Source organism: Tupaia chinensis, unplaced genomic scaffold, assembly GCF_000334495.1.
Source record: "Tupaia chinensis unplaced genomic scaffold, TupChi_1.0 Scaffold000180_1, whole genome shotgun sequence".
Taxonomy (NCBI): Eukaryota; Metazoa; Chordata; class Mammalia; order Scandentia; family Tupaiidae; genus Tupaia; species Tupaia belangeri.
Genome location: NW_006159655.1, coordinates 3,359,952 through 3,382,607, shown reverse-complemented (window position 1 = coordinate 3,382,607; position 22,656 = coordinate 3,359,952).

Below are 22,656 nucleotides of genomic sequence, written 5' to 3'. Positions count from 1 at the left end.
GATTGAGATTTCTTCCTCTTTTTATAAGGCCACAATCATCAGATTAGGGCTCCACCCTTACAATCTTGCTTAACCTTAGTTACGTCCTTATTCCAAAGATTACCACACTGGGGAGGGGGGCTCAACATACGATTTTTGAGGGAAGCATGTATGTACAATCCATGAACACTTCTTTACTCCTCATCTCCTGATGGTCTCCCTCTGCTCACCTCCCTAATTCATGGACCCAGACCAACAGGAAGCCAGAGATCAGGAAGTCCATAGAGATCCGCCTCCTGGCCACAGGCATGGAAGACAGAGATGCAGGGAGGATGGGAAATGTTTGTGTGTGTGTGTGGGGGGGGGGCGGTGAGTAGAGAGGCAGAGAACAACTGAGGCAGAAGACATATGCAAAAATGTAGTTGAAGAGAAAAAAAGAAAAGTTGCCAGTAGAGTATACATCCACAAGGAACAGGAGACCATGACTTGTTTTAAAACTTTGAAGACCTGAGTAACACTCTTATGTAGTGAAAATCAAGCTAGTGTGAGTAAGAAGGTCAAATTTCTCAAAACAAAAACAAAAATGCATGAATCTAAAAATAGTCTTTTGGAATCTATAATGTTAGCAAAGAGTTACAGCATTTGACTTACAATTAAGATAAGTTGCCTCCAAGTTAATTATACATTCATGATCTGAAGTTATAGTGTCAAATTTCCTGAACTTTATCAAATGCTTGTGTAAAAACATGGTGCTTAGTGGCTATAGGGTAAAGGGTTTTGTAGAAGATGCTTTATGAGACTGGAACCCAAATGTCTCTATCAAGGACAATACTTGAGCAAGATCATAGGAATATAGAAATGAAATACATCGCTTTTGACTGGAAAGACCAGTATAGGCATTGTGCAAAAGGAAACATGTAAGGCACCTTATTTTTCATGGTCCTTAGGTACATGCTTGAGTCCACTTGGCATGTAGTTGCCATATACATCCACAAGATGGCAGGCACGACCTAGGAAGAGCCCGCAGGGGCTCCCACTGGTTTCAAGTTCTCCAAGCTCTACCAACTAGGGAGGTCTCCTGTCTCCAGAGGTGAGTTGGCGATGGCTGAGAAGCTAGGTTTGATAATAGCTTTTTGTATGAGTAGACAAAAGCATCAGACCAGAGGACAATAAAGAAGTTAGGGCCAGTCACAGGGACCTGAGGAAGGAGGTAAGCAACTTTAAATAAAAAGTCTGGAGAGACAATAGAGGTTTGTTTCAATATAGAGTTGTGGCATGAAGAAACCACAGAGACTGAAGGAAGGTCAGAGGAACCAGAGCAAAATGAACCAGAGTGGAAATGTGGAAGGCCAAGAGATAAGCCAGTCTGCAGAGTCTGGAGAAGGTGGGGGAAAAGGAGTGTGTCAGGGGCAGCCAGAGGGAGAGTCGCATCTGAGCTTACAATGCTAGTCCTGAACTCCTGACCTTGTGTTCCTGGAGCTTCAAGGAGAGATGGCTGCTAGAACCGACTCCGACTCACTAGATCTTGAAGGAGAAGCCCGGGGAAGAAGAAATGAAAGGAGCCAATCCACAGACAATTCGGGAACTGGCAAATAAGTCTGATGGGCTAGAGCACAGCTTTGTGGAAAGGAGGAGGAAGATGAGAATCTGCCAGTTTTATGAGTATCTTCGAAGACTGAGGCCAGCAGTGTGGGCTATTAGATTAAAGAAAAATGAAGTAGTCATTACCATTATTATTTTTTTTATAGAGAAGTGATATAGGCTGGTGCCTTAGAAAGATTAAATTGAAGCTGTATGTAAAACCAATTTGAAGAAAAGTGGTCTGAGACCGTGCTAACAGTCACAGAGATATGAAAATAATGTGAAGATAGAGAGTTAAGAGAACAGCATGGCAATCAATGATATTTGAAAGAGAGGGGAAACATTCTGAGGTGTATATCATGCTGGGTAAAGTCTGTACAATACAATCTAAATGATCTATCGTGATTGAATGTGTAAATACTACTAATAATAAAGAAAGGGGGAACATTAAAGAGAGTAGTAGGTTATAGGTAATGATAACATGAAAAACGTATGCAGTATTTTTATACTGATTCTTAAGGCAATTAAAATATTAAAATAGATACTAAGGTATTTAATATATACATGTACATAACATCTCTATATACAATTTGATTATTTAAATTTAAAGCAAGAGTTAAAGAAACATTGTCTAGGCTCTTTTAGGCATTTTGCTTTTATTTCACTGTTTTCTATCACTGGTTTTCTCTGTGGCATGGAAATATTTTACTTTGGAAACAAACCTCCAGGAGTGAATACATGGTCATGGTTTACTTCAAGATTTCAATGTAATTTGGAGGTATTTAGAACTTTCCAGAAATGGAGGTCAGCAGGTAGTGTGGTGGTTAAGGTGCTGGACTCTCGCATGATCCACTGTAGTGAGAGTCCTGGACCTGGTGGCTTGAGAACCACACTAGGCACATGTGTGTTTGTGCCTGAAATCCTGACTGGAGAATGGAGGCGAAGGGATTGCAGTGTGGCCATGCTGCCTGAGGGGCAATTTCTCACTTTCCCTCTCTTGATCTCTGCCTTTCCATTGAGCACACACGCCCTGTGGGGAAAACCAAGGGAAAAAAAAAAAAAAGAATTCCTAGACATCCTAAACATCTGTTTATACTTAGAACTGATACAAGTAGATCCATAGAAGAGCCTGACCTAAACCAAGAATTTGTCCCTCCTGGCCAACCCTCCACTGGCCACATCAAAGAATGTGTAAAACAAAAATACTAGACAGCGTCAAAGGGGATTACAGTTGTACTTTAATTAAAATGGTAAATATCTATATCTATATCTATCTATCTATCTATCTATCTATCTATCTATCTATATATATATAATTTAGTAACTACTGACAGAATTAGTATGGTTCCCAACCAGGAGCATATGCAACTCTGTCTCTGTTCATTATATGATTATTGCTATTGTTTAAAGGTAAACTGGGCTAGTCACAGCATTTCTGGAGACATGAAGCCCAGTTTTATGCTTTATATCTCTGCTTTGTCTTTATCATCACCATTACTTTCCTTGCAGGTTTCCTCTTTTCAGCTCTTAAAGTTTCTGCCACACTCCTGCCTATGAGTATTCATACTGATCCACTTTGTGTGGAGTTATGGATTATTCTGGCCTTTCTGTTCTCTATGGCTTTTCATCTCTTGCTTGATATTCAATGCCATTGATTATATTTGCAGTTTTCCTCCTTTTAGTATAAGGGACTCTATCCTTTGCTTCCAATTCCTGGTAAAGTATAGGTATATCATAACAAATCCATTTTTTTTTTTTGAGAGGTTTTTGCTATAGGGCACGTGCGCTCTCCAGACAGACAGAGAGAGAGACATAGAGACAGAAAGTGAGAAATCACCCCCCAGGGGAATGGTCACGCCACAATCCCTTCTCCTCCATTCTTCTCTCAGGATCTTGGGCACGCACACACACGCGCCTGGCATGAGTTCTAAGCCACTGGGTCCAAGACATGAACTGCGGTCGACTACGTGAGAGTCCAGCAACATAGTCATTATGCTAACTGCTGGTTCCCAACAAATTCATTTTTAAATCAACAAAATAGAAATGATGAGAAAACCTTAGATGGAGACCCAGGTTTGGATTAGCTCAAGAAAATTACGTTTTGCTGAAGGCTGCTACTCTCAACGTTTCCAATGGCTCTTAAATCCCTGTTTTCTTCTGCTTTAACCTTCCTAATGCTAAACATTTCTGTAGAGATAAATATGTAGTAAAATGAGAGATTATGATAGGATGGTTATCTTGTATAATGTTTGAAAGGAAGAGTATGAATAGCAATAATGCTCAATTGGTAATTTATTTTATAATCCTAATTCATTTCCATGGGGAACTTTTTTAATAGTACTTAACAGAAAAACAAAGACTAGGAGTTTGTGAAGACAACAGGATCCCACAGACTGACCCCTGCAGTTGGAGTCCTGTACCTGGTAGCTTGAAATACATGCCAGGCATGTGTGCGTGCATGTCCAAAATCCCTAAAGGAAAGAGATGGAAGAGAAAGGACTGTGGCATGACCATTCTCCATGGGGGCTGCTTTGTCCTCTTCCTTGCTCTCTTTTTCTCTCTGGCTAGAGCATGGGCCCTCTAGCAAAAACAAAAACAAAACAAAAAAAGGTAAACCGTGGGAAAATATACAAATAATTTAGCTACAGAAAGCTGAGAAGGAAGGGCTCTGAAGACATGAAACTATGGGCTCAGACTCTGCTGCTTCTAATTGTGTAATAACTCTCTGAGGATTTCGTTGCATTACTTTAGATCATGAGTTTGCTTCAGCAAACCCATTCGTGACTGACCAAAGCTCAGAATTGCTCACAAGCAGGGTCGTTTACATACATAATTGACAAATACTACTGACAAAAGGCTGCTTGTCTGTCGCAGGAGATTTTGGCAAGCCTAGAAGATAATTTGTGTAAAAATATTTTGCTAAATTGTAAAATGTCATATTGTAAAGATATCAGTGTGGACTTGTGGCAGCTAGGTTGGATGTTTTAATGATGGATTTCTCTTTTAACTTCCATGACTTAAAGCTTATTTTTAGGATGTAAAGAAATTGGATCTGTTGCCAAAAATATCCGTTTGTATTTTAAAACAGCATCTGGAAAAAATTTCTTCTCCCCAATTTGACCATAAGAAATGAAGCTTCCAGATCTTCCCTGCTCTAGACATTTACACCTTCTGGGTAGAACCAAAGCAAATGTATTCCCTGGCCTGCTTGGGGTCCTATTAGACCAGTAAGCTTTATGTCTATGTCTTTAAAAGGCTTCAGTTATTGCTACTTACTGACCTTTGTTATTGTTCTCACATGCACTTTTTTCCCCCAGAGATTTTTGCCTTAGGGCGTACATGCTCACTGACGCTCATCCCCACGGGGTTTGGCCATGCTGCATCCCTTCTCCTCCTTTCTCCTCCTGGGATATTGAGTATGCATGCACATGTGCTTGGCCTGACTTTCAAAGCCACCAGGTCCAGGACTCAAGCCATGGTTGGCCATGTGGGAGTACAGTGATGTAACTGCTATGCAATCTGAATGATTTTTTAAATTGTGTTTGTTTTGTGCTATGAAAAAAATGACCAACATGGCTGGATAGTCATTACACCCCTGTTGAGACACAAGATTGATGTTTGACTAGACTTTGTCTAAGAGAAAATACTACCTGTGGTTGCATGCACAGAGCCATGAATTTACCTACAAATTCCTGGCATTTATAGATTTTCTTACCAGGTAAAGTGGGTAGACCAAGAAAAGGTCCATCCTTCTTGGTCTCACCGCACTTTGTCCAGATGGAGCAGAATTAAGGCTTCAAGTAGTCAGAGTCCCACTGAGTTCCCAGGGGCTGGCTGTATTGCCCATATCAGGTAAGGGAAAAGATGCGGTATTAGGCAGGGTTCTCCAGAAAAACCCCATCAGTAGCGTGTGTGTAAGGCAGTGACAGTGGTGGGGACTTAAATTTATTTATTTTAAAGTTTTTGCTATAGGATGTGAGCACTCTCCAGAGAGAAACAGAGAGAGATAGTGAGAGGGAAAGTGAGAAATCATCCTCCCAGAGAGGATGTCCATGTCACATTTCCTTTTCTCCATTCTCCTCCTGGGAATTTGGGCATGCACGCACATGTGCCAGGCATGAATTTCAAGCTGCTGGGGCTGGGACTTGAACCTTGTTTGGCCTTGTGGGAGTCCCAGCACTGTAACCACTATGCCACCTGCTGGCGTTGGTGGAGATTTATTTTAAGGAATTAGCTCATATAATTATGGAGACACAAATCCAAAATTAGAATCTATATAGGGCAGATAGTCTGGAGATGCAGGGAATTGGTGGTCTAGCTTAAGTTCCATATGCCATCTGCTGGCAGAATTTCTTCTTGTTCAGAGACGTCATCTTTATTGTACTCAGACCTTCAACTGATTGAATGTGGCCCACTCACACCATGGAGGACAATATGCTTCACTCAAAGTCCACTGATTTAGATGTTAATTGTGTCCTAAAGACAACCTCAGAGAAAATCTATAGTCTAATGGCTAAAGGAGCTGGATCCCACATGGCTGACTGCAGTTTGTGTCCTGCCCTACTTAAAAAATATCTCAAGCTCCTGTTGTGTACCCAGGGTCTCGATGGGATGAAATGGAACAGGGACTGTGATATGTTCACACCCATTTGGGAGGGGGTGTTTCCTCCCTCTCTCTCTGGAAGCACATACAACCTATGGCAAGTAAAGAGCAAATAAATAAAGAAATATTTAGAATTATGTTCAGCCAAGTATCTGGGCCACATGGCCCAGCAAAATTCACATATGAAATTAACTATTGCAAGTACAATGTTAAAACATTCATGCTGTAGTCTGCAAGACTTCTTTTTCTAACCCACCCCCTGGGTATGTGCACTCACCAGAGAGAGAGAAAGTGAAAAATTACCCCTTGGAGGAATGGCCACAGCACAATCCTTTCTTCTCATTGTCCTCTTGGGATTTGGGGCACACATGCATATGTGCGCAGCATGTTTTCAAGCCACTGGATCTGGGACTTGAACTGCAGAGTTGGCCATGTGGGATCTAGTGCCTAAACCACGATGCCCTCAGCTCCCCTCCTCCTATAATTTTTAATTTGCCCGAGTCCATCAGGAGAAGGCTGTAATCTCTGACAGCCATTCTGAGATAGGTGTTGGCAGAGCAAGGCTAATAAGAAGAGTTAATGGCTGTGATCATGGATGGACCTCAACCATTTGTCTTCTGATGGTGTAGTTAGGAGACAATGTGGAGACCACAGACGGCCCAGGCCATGTGCAGTGACCATGAACAGAGCTGAGATTAAGAAATATTGTTCAAGGAGCCAGCAAATGGTGTGGTGGTTGAAGGCACTGGACTCCCATATGGCTGACTGCTGTTCAAGTCCTGGACTTGGCAACTTGCTTTCCCTTTCTGTCTCTCTCTCTGTTTAACTTTGGTCAAATTAAAATAATAATAATAATAATAATAATAATAAATCGAATTGAATAAGTAATTGTCTCAAAAAAAGAAATTTTGTTTGAATATTTTGAGGTGAAATTTCAAATAATTGAATAGGACCAATTTTCAAGCTAGTACTTTTCTCCTTGATATTTACTAAATGAAGTAAATAGAATGTGACGATACTAAAAATATGCAGACATCTACATATACACACATAAATATATGTATAAATAAGTATACACATAGGTATATATAAATTATTTTGATTTTCCACATTATGTGGTGGTGATACTGGAGAGTAATCCCAATGTAATGATTTGAAAGAAGAGCTACATTGCTTAGAAAAATGTCACATTAAAAAAAAAAAACTTTTAAAAATAATTATTTCATTTTATTTATTACTATTATTTTTAAAATTTGCTATACAGCGCATGTGCTCACCAGAAAGAAATAGAGAGAGAGAGAGAGAGAGAAAAAGCTACTAATTCGGTTGTGCCTTCACCACCATGCCATCAGCTGGCCCCAAATGTCACATATGAAGTAGCAAAAGTTTGTCACCCTAGACAGAATACTGATATCATGTTCCAAACTAATCTTCAGATCTATAGAGGCTTACTCTGAATCTTCCAAAGGATTTACACCCATTATTTGGTTACTGCTATAACTGGTAGGTGCCAATTACATATGCGTTATGTGCAAAGTCATCTACCGAGTATCGGTTTCCTGAACATTGCAAGAACGGTAATGATGATCTGCCGTACACTATGTCAGAGTTACATTCAAATGTGGGAGCTCAGCTACAGACTATTGGAAAAGCCATAGCATTTATGGCTCATGTGTCACCAAAAGGGCATGAAGATGTCTCTGGTTTATTTTAAAGTACTTCCTCAGAGGCAATCTGACATAAAGAGTGCATTATATTGAACTTTAACTGACTCCTTCTGTAATCCAGCATTTCATTAGATAGTCCCCACTCTAGAGTTGACAACAGTGCTTGAACTTTTATGTAGAACAATACAAGAGATTTTCTCAACAGCAGAGTAATGCAAGAAAGAAATTTTCATTTGTGAAATAAATGATTCATTAATTCATATAATGGGTATTAGAAATAGGTGTCCCTTGGTATTTTAGATCATGTGGCTTAGTTAATTATTGTAAAGATTCTCCTTACCCCTTGTATGAACTGGATACAAGAACCTAGTGAAGCCTCATCCCTGTCTTTATATCAGGGAGGAATTGGGTGGTCTGATGCAGACTGGAAGGGAAATGCATTATTTTCTATAGAATATGTGTCACCTGCCTTGAGTAAGCCTATGTAGTTGGATCTTCTAAAGTAATATTGATTTCACAAAAAGATTATAAACATGCTTTCTTTCTTTCTTTTTTTTTTAAGAGAGATTTTTGCTGTAGGGCACATGCTCTAACCAGAGAGCCAGTGAGAAATCATCCCTCAGGGGGAATAGCCATGCCACAATCCCTTCTCCTCCATTCTTTAGGGATTTTGTGCATGCATGCACATGTACCCAGAGTCAGTTTTAAGCCAGCGGGTCTGGGACTAGAATTGTGGTCGCCTGCGTGTGAGTCCAGTGACGTAACTAACCATTATGCCATCTGCTGGTCCTAAACATCTTTTCTTATAAAAGTTTGTTTAATAAGTGTTGGGGTGTATGCTCTGAGACTTGCTCTCATTAAACAGCTGACCTTCATTCACCTCCAACTGTTATCTATTAAACCTAAGGAATCTGGCTTGTTACCAGCCAAAGGGATAATCTTTAGACCAAGTTGGTGTTATAAGTCATTCATAATTCTGCTGGTAGCATGAGCCCTGTAGATTTTGCTCTTAAAAGAGTCCAATAGGATCATAAGCCTCAAGAGGAATATTCTTAACATAGGAGCCCAGAAGGGTCACTGGAAGTACTTAATTAAACACTTCAGAACTCAGACAGATAAACGCTTGAGCAAATGATAAGGTGAAATTAAATTTAATACAAGCAAGCAGTTCTGCCCCTAACATTCGTGGGCCCACATGCCATATGTCTGAATATATATTAGTTATTAGCTAAGCTAACAGTCTTTAAAAGAATTTCATCTCATTAACATTCAGGCTCATTGATTATTTTTACTGCCATCCTTATTCTGCCAGGGAGTCTATTTCTCAAAGTTTTCATTTCAAGTATTCCCTTTTTAGCTTTAAATTTTCCACGTGGTTCTTTTTTATAGTTCTTATTTCTCTGTAAGAACATCTTGCATTTGAGACCATTTACCTCATGGAGTATAGTTATGATATCTGCTTTAATGTCTTTTTCTGGTAGTTCTAACATCTGGTCTATCTGGCATTACCATCAATTAATTGTCTTTTCACTTGTGAATGTCTCATGTTTCCTTGGGCATTTCTATACTGAGTGGTTTTACATTGTGTCTTGAATGTCTTAAATAGTACATTGTAAAGCTCTGAGCCCTGTTCTAATCCTCAAAAAATGTTAATTTTGTAGTTCCAGCAGACGATCAAACCAGTAAGGCCAGAAAACAGGTTCTGTCTACTTTTCCGTGAGTGGTAGTTATGTCAGGCTAGTTCGAGAGCCTTTGCTATGAAGACTTAGGTCAGTAAGGTGGTGGTCTGTACTTGGATGGTAATTTATATTGTAGTTCTAGTGTCCAAGTATTTGCTCTATGACTTTGGGTCCTTTCTACATAGGCATATTGCAGGAGCAAATCTAGGACTTGCACCAATATACACATGGAATTTGGGGGTGTGCTTATTTAATTCTCTTCTTGAGTTTGCTTTCACACTTTTTTGATGAACAGGGCCCCTGTCCCCAGTCCTATGGTCAGAAAGGCAGTGTTCCTCTGAGGTCAGGCTGCCCACACTACTGCTTTACAGTTCTGGGCAGCTGTGGTCACACTGGTCACAAAGTGGCAAGAGGAGGATTTTTCTTGCATCCTTGGATTGCAGGGTCTCTTTTTCCTTGTTGCTCAAGCCAGAAAGATGGGCTGACAGGTTTATTGCAACCACTGCTTCATAATTTCATGCTGAGACCATCCTCCATTCACAGCACAGAGGAAAGGCAGGGCAAAAGCAGACTGAGAGACTCACGGGCGTATGGACCACTTCTCAAGTCTGACTCCCTTCTCCACTTTGTCCATGCTTAGTTCCTTTTCTGGGTCCTCGTGTTTTCTTGTTTTCTGTCCAGGGTTTTGTTGTAATCAGTGGATGCAATGGATTTACTTTGCCTTGGTTGTCACTGGAAGTCCCCGATAGAAGGTTGATGTTGGTAATTGTTAGGAATGTAAGACAAGCTTTTTAATATCTTAATTGTTGAGACTCAAAGGCCTACTAGGGAAATAAATGATCAATAAAACACAGAGACAAATTTGAGAATGGAGCACACATTTTTTACTTGTATGTTTGCAGCGGGAGCCATTACTTAGAGAATGGACTCTTAGCTTCTAGGAAACATGGAGTTTAAAGTCAAAGCTCACAAAGATTTGCTGAGTCTGTTCATTCCTCTTGGTTAAAAAAAATAGTAATTCTTTGTGGTAAAAGTAAGTAAAATTATTATTTACTAAGGAGTAAGAAATTTATGGGAAATGAACTTAAGTTCTCTTGTATTTCAGAGAACAAGGCAAAGCAGAAACATGTCAGTCAATTAAAACAAAACAAAGCACAATATTCCTGGTTTTAATGTTCATTTATTTATTTTTTCAAAATCCAAATCTTTTAGTAAATACCATCGACATGCTTGTATAGCTGTAAAGGTGGACCTGGTGATGGGCTCGAGGCAGTTTTCCTTTCTGAAAATAAATAGTAAAACTCTGTTGGAAAGAGCAGAAAATTTCAAGAATGTTTTACCCCAAAACATTTCAGAACATTTACTATCATAAAATAGTCAGTGCTAGATAAATAATAAAAGCAATATGTGAAGAGATGTTCTAGAGAGATTACTATGTCCCAAGCACGGTTCTAAACACTGTACGGGCTCACAGCAATTCCACGAGGTAGCTATTGTACTGCTCTGGTTTGAATATGTCCCTCAGAAATTCATGTGCTGGGAACTTGGTTGTATTGACTGAACTGTAAAAGTGTTAAGTGAAAACTTAATTCTAGCATGGTGTTCCAGGATGAATCCTAATAGGTGGTGATTTTTTTTTTTTCATGGTGATTGCATCATGGAGGTAAAATTCTCATGATGGGATAGGAGTTAGACCCCACTTATGGGTAGGGTAAGGGCCCTACAAGGAAGTCCCTATATATTTCATTTTAATAAAATCTCTGTTTTTTCCTCTATGGTCTGGTTAATGTACAACATTTGCCCTTTTACATGCCTCTATGGAATGTATGGCTCCTTGCTAATAAGGCAGGAGACAGGGATATTGAGCACACAGACAGAGTAAGGGCCCAAAGTGGAGTCACAATGGCTGCATTGGGACTCAAAGCAACTGTAGTTAAGGGCAACGTTTTCTATTTAGTAACTGCATTCTAACAAGAAGTACAGAATGCTAAGATTTGCTGACCATATGGAGAATACAGTAATAAATCACTCAGACCACCATGTACCTATTTTCTAAAGCCCACTTTCTTTTCAGAAAGCCAGCCCACTGCTTGAATGGCTAGATAAAATGCCCTGGCCCCAGCTGCTCTTCAGCAACCTATCTGGGCTCCTTTCCACTGCATTGGAAGCTTTTTCTCCTTCCCTAATAATCTTTGCTTACTAGCCTCTCTGTTTGTGTTTCTAATTCTTCATGAGCACTGGACAAGAACTAGCATGGGTGTTGAGTCTGATCACCCAGCACTCACCATTGATGAGTAGATTAATGATGTCTCAGGGGACCCAGTGAATTCTAGCTCTTATGAGAAAGGGTTCGTTCTCATGAGAGCTGAATGGTGTGAAAGCGAGATCAGTTTGTTTGGCTCTCTCTCTGCAGCCATCTGCCTACTTTTATGCTTCTTGGCTGTGCTGTAGACCTAGGACTTTGGGCTTTCTAGCCACCAGAATTGTGACTTTGTAAATGAACTCTCTCATCTTCTTTATAAGAGCACCCAGGCTCAGATATGTTTGTTAGCAGTGCAAAAATGGACTGAGACAATCACTCTCATTGTGTAAATGAGGAAATGAATCCATAAAGACCTCGTAAGTTCTTATTGCAGGTAAGCATCAGCACTGGAATTTGAAAAAAGGCAGTTATTGGCCAGAGCCTGTGCTTTGAACTGTTTGGCTACATTCAAGTGAAAATATTGTCACATGATTAGAAAAATCACAGTGAGTGTGGTATAACAGTATGTAGAAGTCAGAATGTAGATTTCGGGCTTAGGCTGGTCACTAACTATGTAACTTTGAAGAAGTCGTACTATCCTTGTGGTCCTATGTTTCCTTATTTAGATAATCTCTAAAATACCTTCCACTAGAAGAAAATATAGAAGTAGCACATCTTGGAAGGAGTGATAAGTTTAAGCATGAAATAAACCCATTCATTTAACACTTAGCATGGCTACATACTCTGCAAACTGAGGACTCAGAGGGAACAAAATGAAAAAAAATGCTGATCTGATTGAATTTCCATTTAAGTGCCGAAGATAAATATGCAAACACACAATAAATACATATTATAATGTTAGATAGGGGTAAATGCTGTGATTGAAAGTAAAGTTGAGAGGGGTCATAGTGGTTAAGGCTTTAAACTCCCACATGACTGACTGCGGTTTGAGGACTCCTGGACCTGGAGACCTCAAAATCACACTGGGTTTGTGTGCTCAAAAATCCCAGGAGGAGAATGAAGGAGAAGGAATTGCAGCATGGCCTTCCCCCCACCCAGAGGATGATTTCTGGCTGTTCCTCTCACTATCTTTGCTTCTCACCAGTGAGTGCATGCACCCTGTGGGGGGTGGGGGAGAGAAAAAAGAAAATAAAGTTGAAGAGTAGAGAATGGTTGAGATCGGTGTTCAGAGAGAGGTTTCTCTGACAAAGCAACATTTAAGCAGAGATCTGGACCAGAGAGTGAGCCATGTGGGTATTTGGCGAAGAGTGTTCCAAACAGAGGATGAATAACTCAGTGTACAACTATCTTATACAAGTACTGCAGTATATTTTAGCAAGTATTTCTATAATATAGATCTAGAAGTAGAACTCCTGGGTTGTTGGGAAAAACATGACGTATTTTTGTATAGAAAAATACGTCATGACTTTCCTGATGACCTCATATATTTATGAGAATAAATTCTCATAAAAATTAATTTGTTTTTGCAAGTTTCTGAAAAAAAAATTGCATGAATTTGAAGTAATTTTTTTCATTACCTCCAATCATTTCCTGGAGCCATTAGCTCTGGGTCAGAAATATTTTTTCTTGCTTTTTGCTAAAGCTGGCTAACCTAGGCAGTTTGCCATCAAAGTGGGAGCCAGCCAGTCTCCAATTTCTGAATGAAATTGAGAGGGAAAATACATTTGGGAAACAAAATAAATTTAATTCAGAAATAATTGAATTCGCTTCTTGAATGACTGGCACAAACTGACCTACAATTATTCAGTAAGACAACAGGAAATTGACACATATAAACCAAATCAACAATATTTCTTTCTAAGGTTAAAACCAAGAAAGGTCAAAAAATCAATTCATGTTCTATTATGTTCAACTCTGATTCATCCAAAATCTGAATTTGGTAGTGATATTTGCCTATTAATTCAGGGGAAATCTTCACCCCCCCCCCCAGGGGAACATTAAGAATTGGACAGTAGGGAATGTTCAGTCGTTATCAGTTTCTCCGGGGTATACAGAGTATCTGGAAAGATGCAGTGGTAAGGAAAAGTGTCTTAATCTGCTCTGTGTTACTGTAACAGAATACCTGAAACTAGGTAATTTATAAACATATTTTCTCACTGTTCTGGAGGCTGGGAAGTCCAAGATCAAGGCACTGGGATTTAGAGAGGGCCTTCTTGTGTTCTCATGGCAGAAGGTACAAGGGCAAAAGGGGAGAGTGAACCTATTCGTGAAATCCCTTTTCCTGATGACATTAATCCACTCATGTGAGTGGAACCCCCACACCCCAAACATTTCCCATTATGGCTCATATTGTTGCATTGGGTATTAAGTTTCCAACATGTGAATTTCTGGGGGTTACATTTAAACCATAGCAACTGGTGATGGATAACTCAGAACTCACCAATGCTCTCCTTAGGAGAAAGAGTACCCACAGTCACAAGCCAGGCTGCCCAGAAGTCCCTCTGGCATGCAGCTACTTCGGAAGGTTAAGTAGCTGCCACTGTGTGACTAACCAGTGTTCTTTGCTATAGCTGATTTTTACTTTAGACCACCTTATCTTCTGGGGTGACTCATGTCCCTGAGAGGAATTTTCTTTCCACAATCCCTTTTATGTAACTGTTCAATCCAATAATTACTGGAAGTGACTGTGCTGAAGACATTTCTTACAAGTCTTTGAAAGAAATGCATTCCAGGTCACTTGCTATTAAACAACAGAACTGTGACCGAATCACAGTTTTCTTCAGCTCTGAAGCTGATGTTCTTTACCTCTATACTAAGCTACCATAGCTATGTCAAAGTACACATATATTGTGATTTTCTTGGTGTTAAGTGGCTAGTGAGTGGTGAAGGTGACAAAAAATACAGATTCTTGGAATCTGAGCCTAGTGTACTATCTTTTATAATTATGTGAAACCTTGATTGCTTTAATAAGTGCAAGTGTTAGAACTCATTGGGAAGGCAGGTTATTAGAATGACCTCAGGTGGGGACCAGCAGATGGCTTACTGGTAGCTGGACTCCCACATAGTCAACCATGGTTGGAGTCCTGGACCCAGAGGCTTAAAACACTCCAGGTACATGTGCATGCATGTCCAAAATCCAGATAGGAGAGTGGAGGAAAAGGGTTTGTGGCATGGCCATCCCTCCTGGAGAGTGATTCCTCATTTTCTGTCTCTCTGTCCCTCTCTGTCTCTCTGGCAAGCACATGTGCCCTATAGAAAAAAATCTCTCTTAAAAAAAAAAAAGAATGACCTTAGATGTATTGATCTTTTGTTGATCAGCTTCTGTTTGTGCTCATCGAAGGGCAGAACTCTGGAATCTGTCTGTCTTTATACAAGGAACACCTGCTTGTCCTGAGGGGCATTGATGGCACCTGCTGCTAATTTTGATTGAAGTTATTACGAAGGCGTGTGGTTGTTCTTTCTTTTTCAGGAGCTATTTGTTGCTTGGTTTCTCACAGCATTTGGAGCCCTGGCCCCATGACTCTCAGCAGCTTGCTGACAGTTCCTGTCCTGCCAGCTTCTGCTCTGTGTACAGGGACACTTGAAAAAGTTCATAGAAAATAGAATTAAAATATAAGTGTATTTCAGTGGGGAAAAAAATCTGTGCATAGTTTTCTCATAATGCACATTTCCCATAAACTTTGTGAAGCCCCATCATATATATGGGTCAGGGGCCCACCAGCTACATCTCAGCTGCAAATTACCTGTGAACTTACAGCCAGCCGGCTTCTCATGGGATGATCAAATTTCCTTCCAGCAGTCTCTCTTCTTGCCTTTGTCCCTCTAATTCCTCATTATTGATAAAGACATCAAGTTAAATATTTTTAGAGAGAGAATCTCATGGATAAATATTACACCCCCAAATCAGAATCATATTTTGAGAGCCTTTACTAGAGTGCTTTTGAGACTTTAACATGCATAAGAATTACCAAAGACTTTTATTAAAATGATTGCTTTGACGTAGAGCAGCCCACGAAGTCTCCTGGCTAGGCAGAGGTCCAACAATTGTGTGGAACACTGGCCTCACCTTCTTGTAGGTGCCCTCAATCTCATTGGAGTGTCTCCCCTCATTGATTTCTAGTGCAGCATGGAAATCCTCAGCATGTCCTTTTACAGATGGCATGTCCTCAACTTACAAATGGCATTTCTGCTACCCCTGTATTTATTCCCTTTGACTTGCTCTCCAGTCTCCTTTCCTAGACTGTGGAGAAGGGGTGAGGCTAGGTTTCACTTACAAAATTCTTGCTAAGTTTTGAAGAGTGGTTCCAAGTTGTTGAAATGGGGGGTTTAATGTCTCTGTATTGATTGATATGCATAGCATTCCTTTTTGAAAAAGAAATGTAATACACTGTAAAGTTATATGTGATTCGATGTAATATAAACAAGACTATGATGATAATAAATAAATAGAAAGAAAATAATATTGGGACCAGCAGATGGCGTAATGGTTAGGTTGCTGGACTTCCACATAGTCGATCATGGTTTGAGTCTCAGACCCAGTGACTTAAACTCACTCTGGGCGTGTGTGTGTGTGCATACCCAAGATCCTGAGAGGAGAATAGAGGAGAAGGGATAGCAGTGTGGCCATCACCCCCGGGGCAGAGAGAGACATAGAGACAGAAAGCGAGAAATCACCCCCCAGGGGGGATGGTCATGACGCAATCCCTTCTCCTCCATTCTCCTCTCGGGATCTTGGGCACGCACACACACGCGCCCGGTGTGAGTTTTAAGCCACCGGGTCCGGGACGCAAACTGCGGTCGACTACGTGGGAGTCCAGCCACATAGCCATTACGCTAACTGCTGGTTCCCATATATAATAATATTAATTGCCTCTTTGTCCTCTGCTTTTATGTTTAACCTCCAATCTAGGGATAAATGAGAAATCCCTCTCAACCCCTTGAATCCAAGTTACATTTGTTTTTGTTTTGTAGAAGCAAGGCTGGAAGAAAAGTTTCATCAGGTGATGAGAGAATATAAACTTATGCATCCTGGAGTCTTGTCTTTGGGAAGAAACATTTTGAAGCAACGGCTCTCAGCTATTAGGCTCTGACTATGAGCATGCATGTGCTGAGAACTTTATGACAGAATCTGATTTAATCTTCTCCATAAATTTTAGAGGTAGCTTCAGTTATTTTGAATTTTACAGATAAGAAAACTGATATTGGGACCAGCAGTTAGCGTAGTGGCTATGTTGCTGGACTCCCATGTAGTCAACCGTGGGTTTGAGTCCCGGACCCAGTGGCTTAGACTCACGCCGGGCATATGTGCATGCTTGCTCAGGATCCTGAGAGGAGAATGGAGGAGAAGGGATTGCAGCGTGGCCATCCCCCCTGGAGGGTGATTTCTCACTTTCTGTCTCTCTGTCTCTCTCTGTCTTTCTGGAGAGTGCACACACCCTATAGCAAAAACCTCTCCAACCCCCCCCCAAAAAAAAAACCCTGATAATTTAGTGAGATAAAGTGACTTCCAGGAAGATTTGTAGGTACTAAATTACCGCTTTCAATCCATGTCTGTGTTACTCCCTAATGAGCTCCTACACATATTATACTTTGCAACTTACCCCATATAACTCACTTTAAGAGCTAAGACTAAGTGAATTTTAGAATGGGAAAACCCTTCTCTTCCTTTACTCCACGTAGATTCTCCTTCTCCAATATCCGAAAGTACAGATTATTCCATTATTTTCAAAGGCAAGTTTTATTTTAGTTACTACTATGTAGTTACCAAAGTTTCAAATGACACAAGACAATATTTATTCCTAACATTTAATATAAAGCAATCCATGTCTACTTAAAGATTAAAGACAATTTTGTTACTTCTAAATTAACTCTAAAATGAACCTTTTCTTTTTCATGGGATGGACTATGATTTAATTCATTTTATTTTAGAAAGATAGGGTAATTATTATTATTAGGTTGAGATAAATAGGCTATTTTTTGGTTTAGCATCTTAAATCATTTAAAATTCACATGCATTGTTTTTACTATACCTGGGTCATTTGGTTTTGTAGGTGCTCCTTTATAATGGACTATTGGAAGACTTTCATGTTCAGAAGACAAATTTTCATGTCATGGGAGATGTTTAATGAACTATTTGTTGTTTCTTTACATTGTAATTGTATTGTGAATAATTTATATGTATTTCCAAAAGAAAGACCATTGGGCCAGCAGGTGGCTTGGTGGTTAAGGCATCTGGATCCCACATGGTCAACTTTATGGTTTGAGTCTTGGACTCGGTGACTTGAAAAACTCACTGGGCACGTGTGTGTATGCCCAACATTCCAAGAGAAGAATGCAGGAGAAGGGATTATGGTGAGGCCATCCCTCCGGGACATGTTTTCTCACTTTTCCTCTCATTCTATCTTGGGTGAGCTCTTGTGCGCTATAGCAAAACTTTAGAAAAAAAAAAAAAAAGAAAAGAAAAAAGAAAGAAAGAAAAGAAAGAAAGACCCCGAGCAGCAACAGGGTTTAAAATTGCATTTTATGTAGAATTGATGCTGAAATGAGTATACGAAGGAAGACAGGACATGTTTCTTGTACAAACACTAGTCCTGTCTTGGTAACAGTTTGGAAATTCACATGCCCAAAAGACTTGGTTGATTGTTAAGACTTGCCTATTTAGTAGTGATTTGCTGAGTGCCTACAGAATGCCTTACTAGGCACTAAGGATAGGGCAGTGTACAACACAGACTTGGATCCACTGATGAGATCCATCAGGGTCTCTCAAGGTACACTCAAACCAGCAACCACAGTAAAAGGCAAAAAGGTGGATCAGGAGCTATGATCACATGTAAGAGGCTATGGATAGGATGATCATTTTATTTTATGAATCAGAACTATTCTGAGAATTTAAGAGAACATTCTTACCAATTTGCTAGTGCACTGGAGATCTAGGGGCGCCAAAGGGTGGAAAAGTCAGGGAGGTCTGTGCAAGAGGAATGGTGTTTCATCTTGGGTACTGAGGAAGAAACAGGAGTGGGCCTAGTGAAGGGAGTGGGATGGGGGTGTCCTCATTCTGAGAAAAGTATGTGCTTAGGTCTATAGGTGATTGAACCAATTGACATTCGGTGATGAGAGATGAGAGGGCATGAAGGAAATGCATGGAATGGGTCTAGAACGGATATATATCTATTATGGTTCATTTCAGATCTCTGTTTCTTTTTCTTATCCTATTGTGTATTTCAAAATGTTTGGATTCTACATTCTTTATTTGTGAATAGAAATTATAATATTTAATTCACAGGGCTGCTTTGAGACTAAATGTGTAATTTGTAGAAGGTAATTTCATACAGAATAAGAGATCAAAACTTTTTTGCCCTTATATTAATATACACTAGCAATGAACAATCCAAAAGGAAAAAAAAAATTCCATTTATAATAGCATCTAAAAGAATAAAATACCCAGGGATAAATTTAACCAAAGAAGTATAAGATATATACAGTGAAAAGTACAGAGCATTGCTGAAGTGCAATTAGAGACTAAATCAATGTAAAGACATTCTATGTTCATGCATCAAAAGATTTAATATTTATATTAAATGTCACAACACATCTCAAAGATGTTTATAGATTCAATATAATCACTATTAAAATCCTAAGGGCTATTGTTTTTTGTTTTTTGTTTGTTTTGTTTTGTTTTTTCAGAAATGAAAAAGTCAATTCTTTTTTTTTGGAGAAGTTTTTGCCATAAGGTGCATGTGCTCGCCAGAAAGACAGAGAGACAGAGAGACCAAAAGCGAGAAATTCGCCCCCGGGGATGATGGCCATGCTGCAGTCTTTTCTCCTCCATTCTTCTCTCAGGATCTTGGGCATGCACGCACACGCGCCCGGAGTGAGTTTAAGCCACCAGGTCCAGGACTCAAACTGTGGTCAACTACATGGGAGTCCAGTGACATAGCCATTATGCCAACTGCTGGTCCCTGGAGAAGTCAATTCTAAAATTTAGAAGAAGTTTCAAGCAATCACAAATAACTTAAACAATCTTGAAAAAAAATAGCAAAGTTGGAAGGCTCAACTATTTTTTCAAAAGATGCTACAAAGGTAGGTAATAAAAACAGCACAATACTGGCATACAGAAATAGACATTTAGATCAACAAAATAGAAATAAATCCAAATATATACTGTCAACTGATTTTCAATACGGATACCAGTTTATAGGGGGAAAAGAGCTTTTGTTCAACAAATGATGTTTAGTCAACTGGGTTTCTAATTACAAAAGCATCTTACACCATTTATAAAAATTAACTCAGCATGGTTGAAAAATATAAGTATAAGAGCTAAAATTTTAAAAATAAAGAAAACACAATAAAATCTTTGTAATTCAGATGTGGTTTGGAATAGTTTCTTAAATACAGCACCAAAACACAAATAACAATTAAATAGCTAATTGACTTCACAAAATTAAACTTTGTGTATCAAAAGACATTATTATGAGAGTGAAAAGACAACCAACAGAATAGGAGAAATCATATCTGCAAGGCATATGCACATATTTGCATGTAATGCAAATCATATATCTAAGATTTAATATCTGGAATATATAAAGAATCCCAATAACTCAATGATGAAAAGAGAATCAACTCATTAAAACATGAGAAAAATTTGAATATACATTTGAAAACACATGTCAAAGATCCAATGGGCTGAAGGACCGAAGGGATGGAATCAAGGCATGAATATATTTTGTGAAGGGTCCCCTTCTCTCTCTCCCTTTCACATGTGCATGCACATGTTCTGTCATGAATAAAGAGAAAAAAAAATAAGTGTCGGCAAGGGTGTGGAGAAATTGGATCTCTTATACAGTGCTGATGGGAATATAAAATGGTATAGTAACTGTGAGATACAGCTTGATGGTTCCTCAGAAAATTAAACAAAATCATCACATGACTCAGAATTCCATTCTTTGCTATTTCCCCAAAGAATTTAAAACGGATGTTAAAATACGTGTGCAGAAATGTTCTTAGCAACTCTATTCACTCAAAGGTGGAACCAATTAAATTATCTATCAATTGGTGAATAAATAAAATGTGTTTTGTCTATACAATGGAATATAAATCAGTCATAAAATGAAGTAATAATACATGTTATGACATGGAGGAACCTTGAAAATACAAGTTTAAGTGAAAAAAGTCAGATGCAAAACGCTATATATTGTATGACTCCATTTATACGAAATGTTCAGAATAGATAAATCCATGAAGACAGAAAGCAAATTAGTAATTTCAGGGACTGGAGAGAAGGATATGTGTTTAATGAGTACGCGTTTTCTGTTTGGGATAATGAAGAATTCTGCAACTAGATAGTGATCATGTTTGTACACTTAAATGTACTTAATGCTACTGAATTATACACTTTAAACTAGTTAAAATGGCAAACTTATGTCATTTATATTTTACCTAAATTAAAGAAAACTAACACACACACAAAATCTAGCAAATCTTCTTCTTAAGGATGCCCCCCTCTGTTTCTTACCAAGCCAGTGTTAGGTTTAGCCGAATAATAATTTCCTACCTCTGCATGAAAGAGGCTGGGTAATCTCTGGTAGTCTTGCTTTCTAAAAAGTATTATTATTTTCAATTGATGAGTCATAAAGGTATAATTTGTGTGTATAATTGATATTTATGTATGTGTATACACACAAAGTGTAGAATAACTAAATCAAGCTAATTAACATAGATTCACCTCATTTGCTTATCACTTTTTGTGATAAGACATTTGAAATTTATTCTTTAAATAATTTTGAAATATACATTATTACTGACTCTGGTTATCCTGATAAACACTAGATCTCAAAATATATTCCTCCTATGTAACTGGAATGTTGTACCATTTGACCATCAGCTCTCCATCTCTCTCCAACCCTAGACCCCTGTTAATCATTCTTCTACTTTACATTTTTGGATTTAACAAATGAGATCATACAGTATTTTCTTTCTGTGCCTGGCTTACTTCATTTAGCATAATGTCCTCCAGGTTCATCAATGTTATCCTTTTTTTTTTTAACTTTTTAAATTTCATTTTCTTTTATACACTCAATCACATGATTTACCTTACACAGTGACTATTTCAATGGGTGAACATTTCTCCCTAGTCCAGTTGATAAAACCGTAAAATATCTTCAACAGATAATACCACATCCATCAATGTTATCCTAAATGACAGAATTTTGTTCTTTTTAAAGGCTGAAATGGATTCTACTGTTCATGCAGAAGAATGAAATTGGATCCTTATCTCACACCATATACAAAAATAAACTCAGAATAAAGACTTAAATATAAAGTCAAATAAAAACTACATGCTTCCACTTACATGCTTCCACTTTTCCCCGACATAGAATTCCCCCCTTCTAGAGTTCATTTTTGGGAAGATGCAGCAGGGTGAATAAATATCAACATCAACTCTAAAGTACCTTCCAGCTTTAAGACCTTTGATTTCTATGCTTCTGCACTTCCCGACAAGGATTGTATCAGTCCCCATCTAATGGAATAAACAAATGGACAAACATACACACACTGTCAGACCCTTGGTAGAAATTTTAAGATTGATGGGCTAGCCAACGAAACAGTTTTAGAGAGATTGGTGCTAGTGGTGACCATTTGTCACCCTGAATTCAAAGTAGATGGCCCTGTTCTTGAATGCATCACTGGGACCAGCTCAGCTGAGCTGGATACTCCACAGCCTGGAGGAGCAGACAGATGGGAGAGATGAAACAAATAACGTGGTGGCAGTTCTCACCGTTGTGGCTAACGCCTGATGGCATGCCTATCACTGACCTTGTCAGATGCTGCAAACTAAATGAGTAAGGGGTAATTTCCGGGACAGCCAACCTCTTAAATGATGGAAGGTATTGTTCTGAGCAGCTTATTAATGTGACCAAAGATGCATTACCAAGAGTTTCTGTGAAG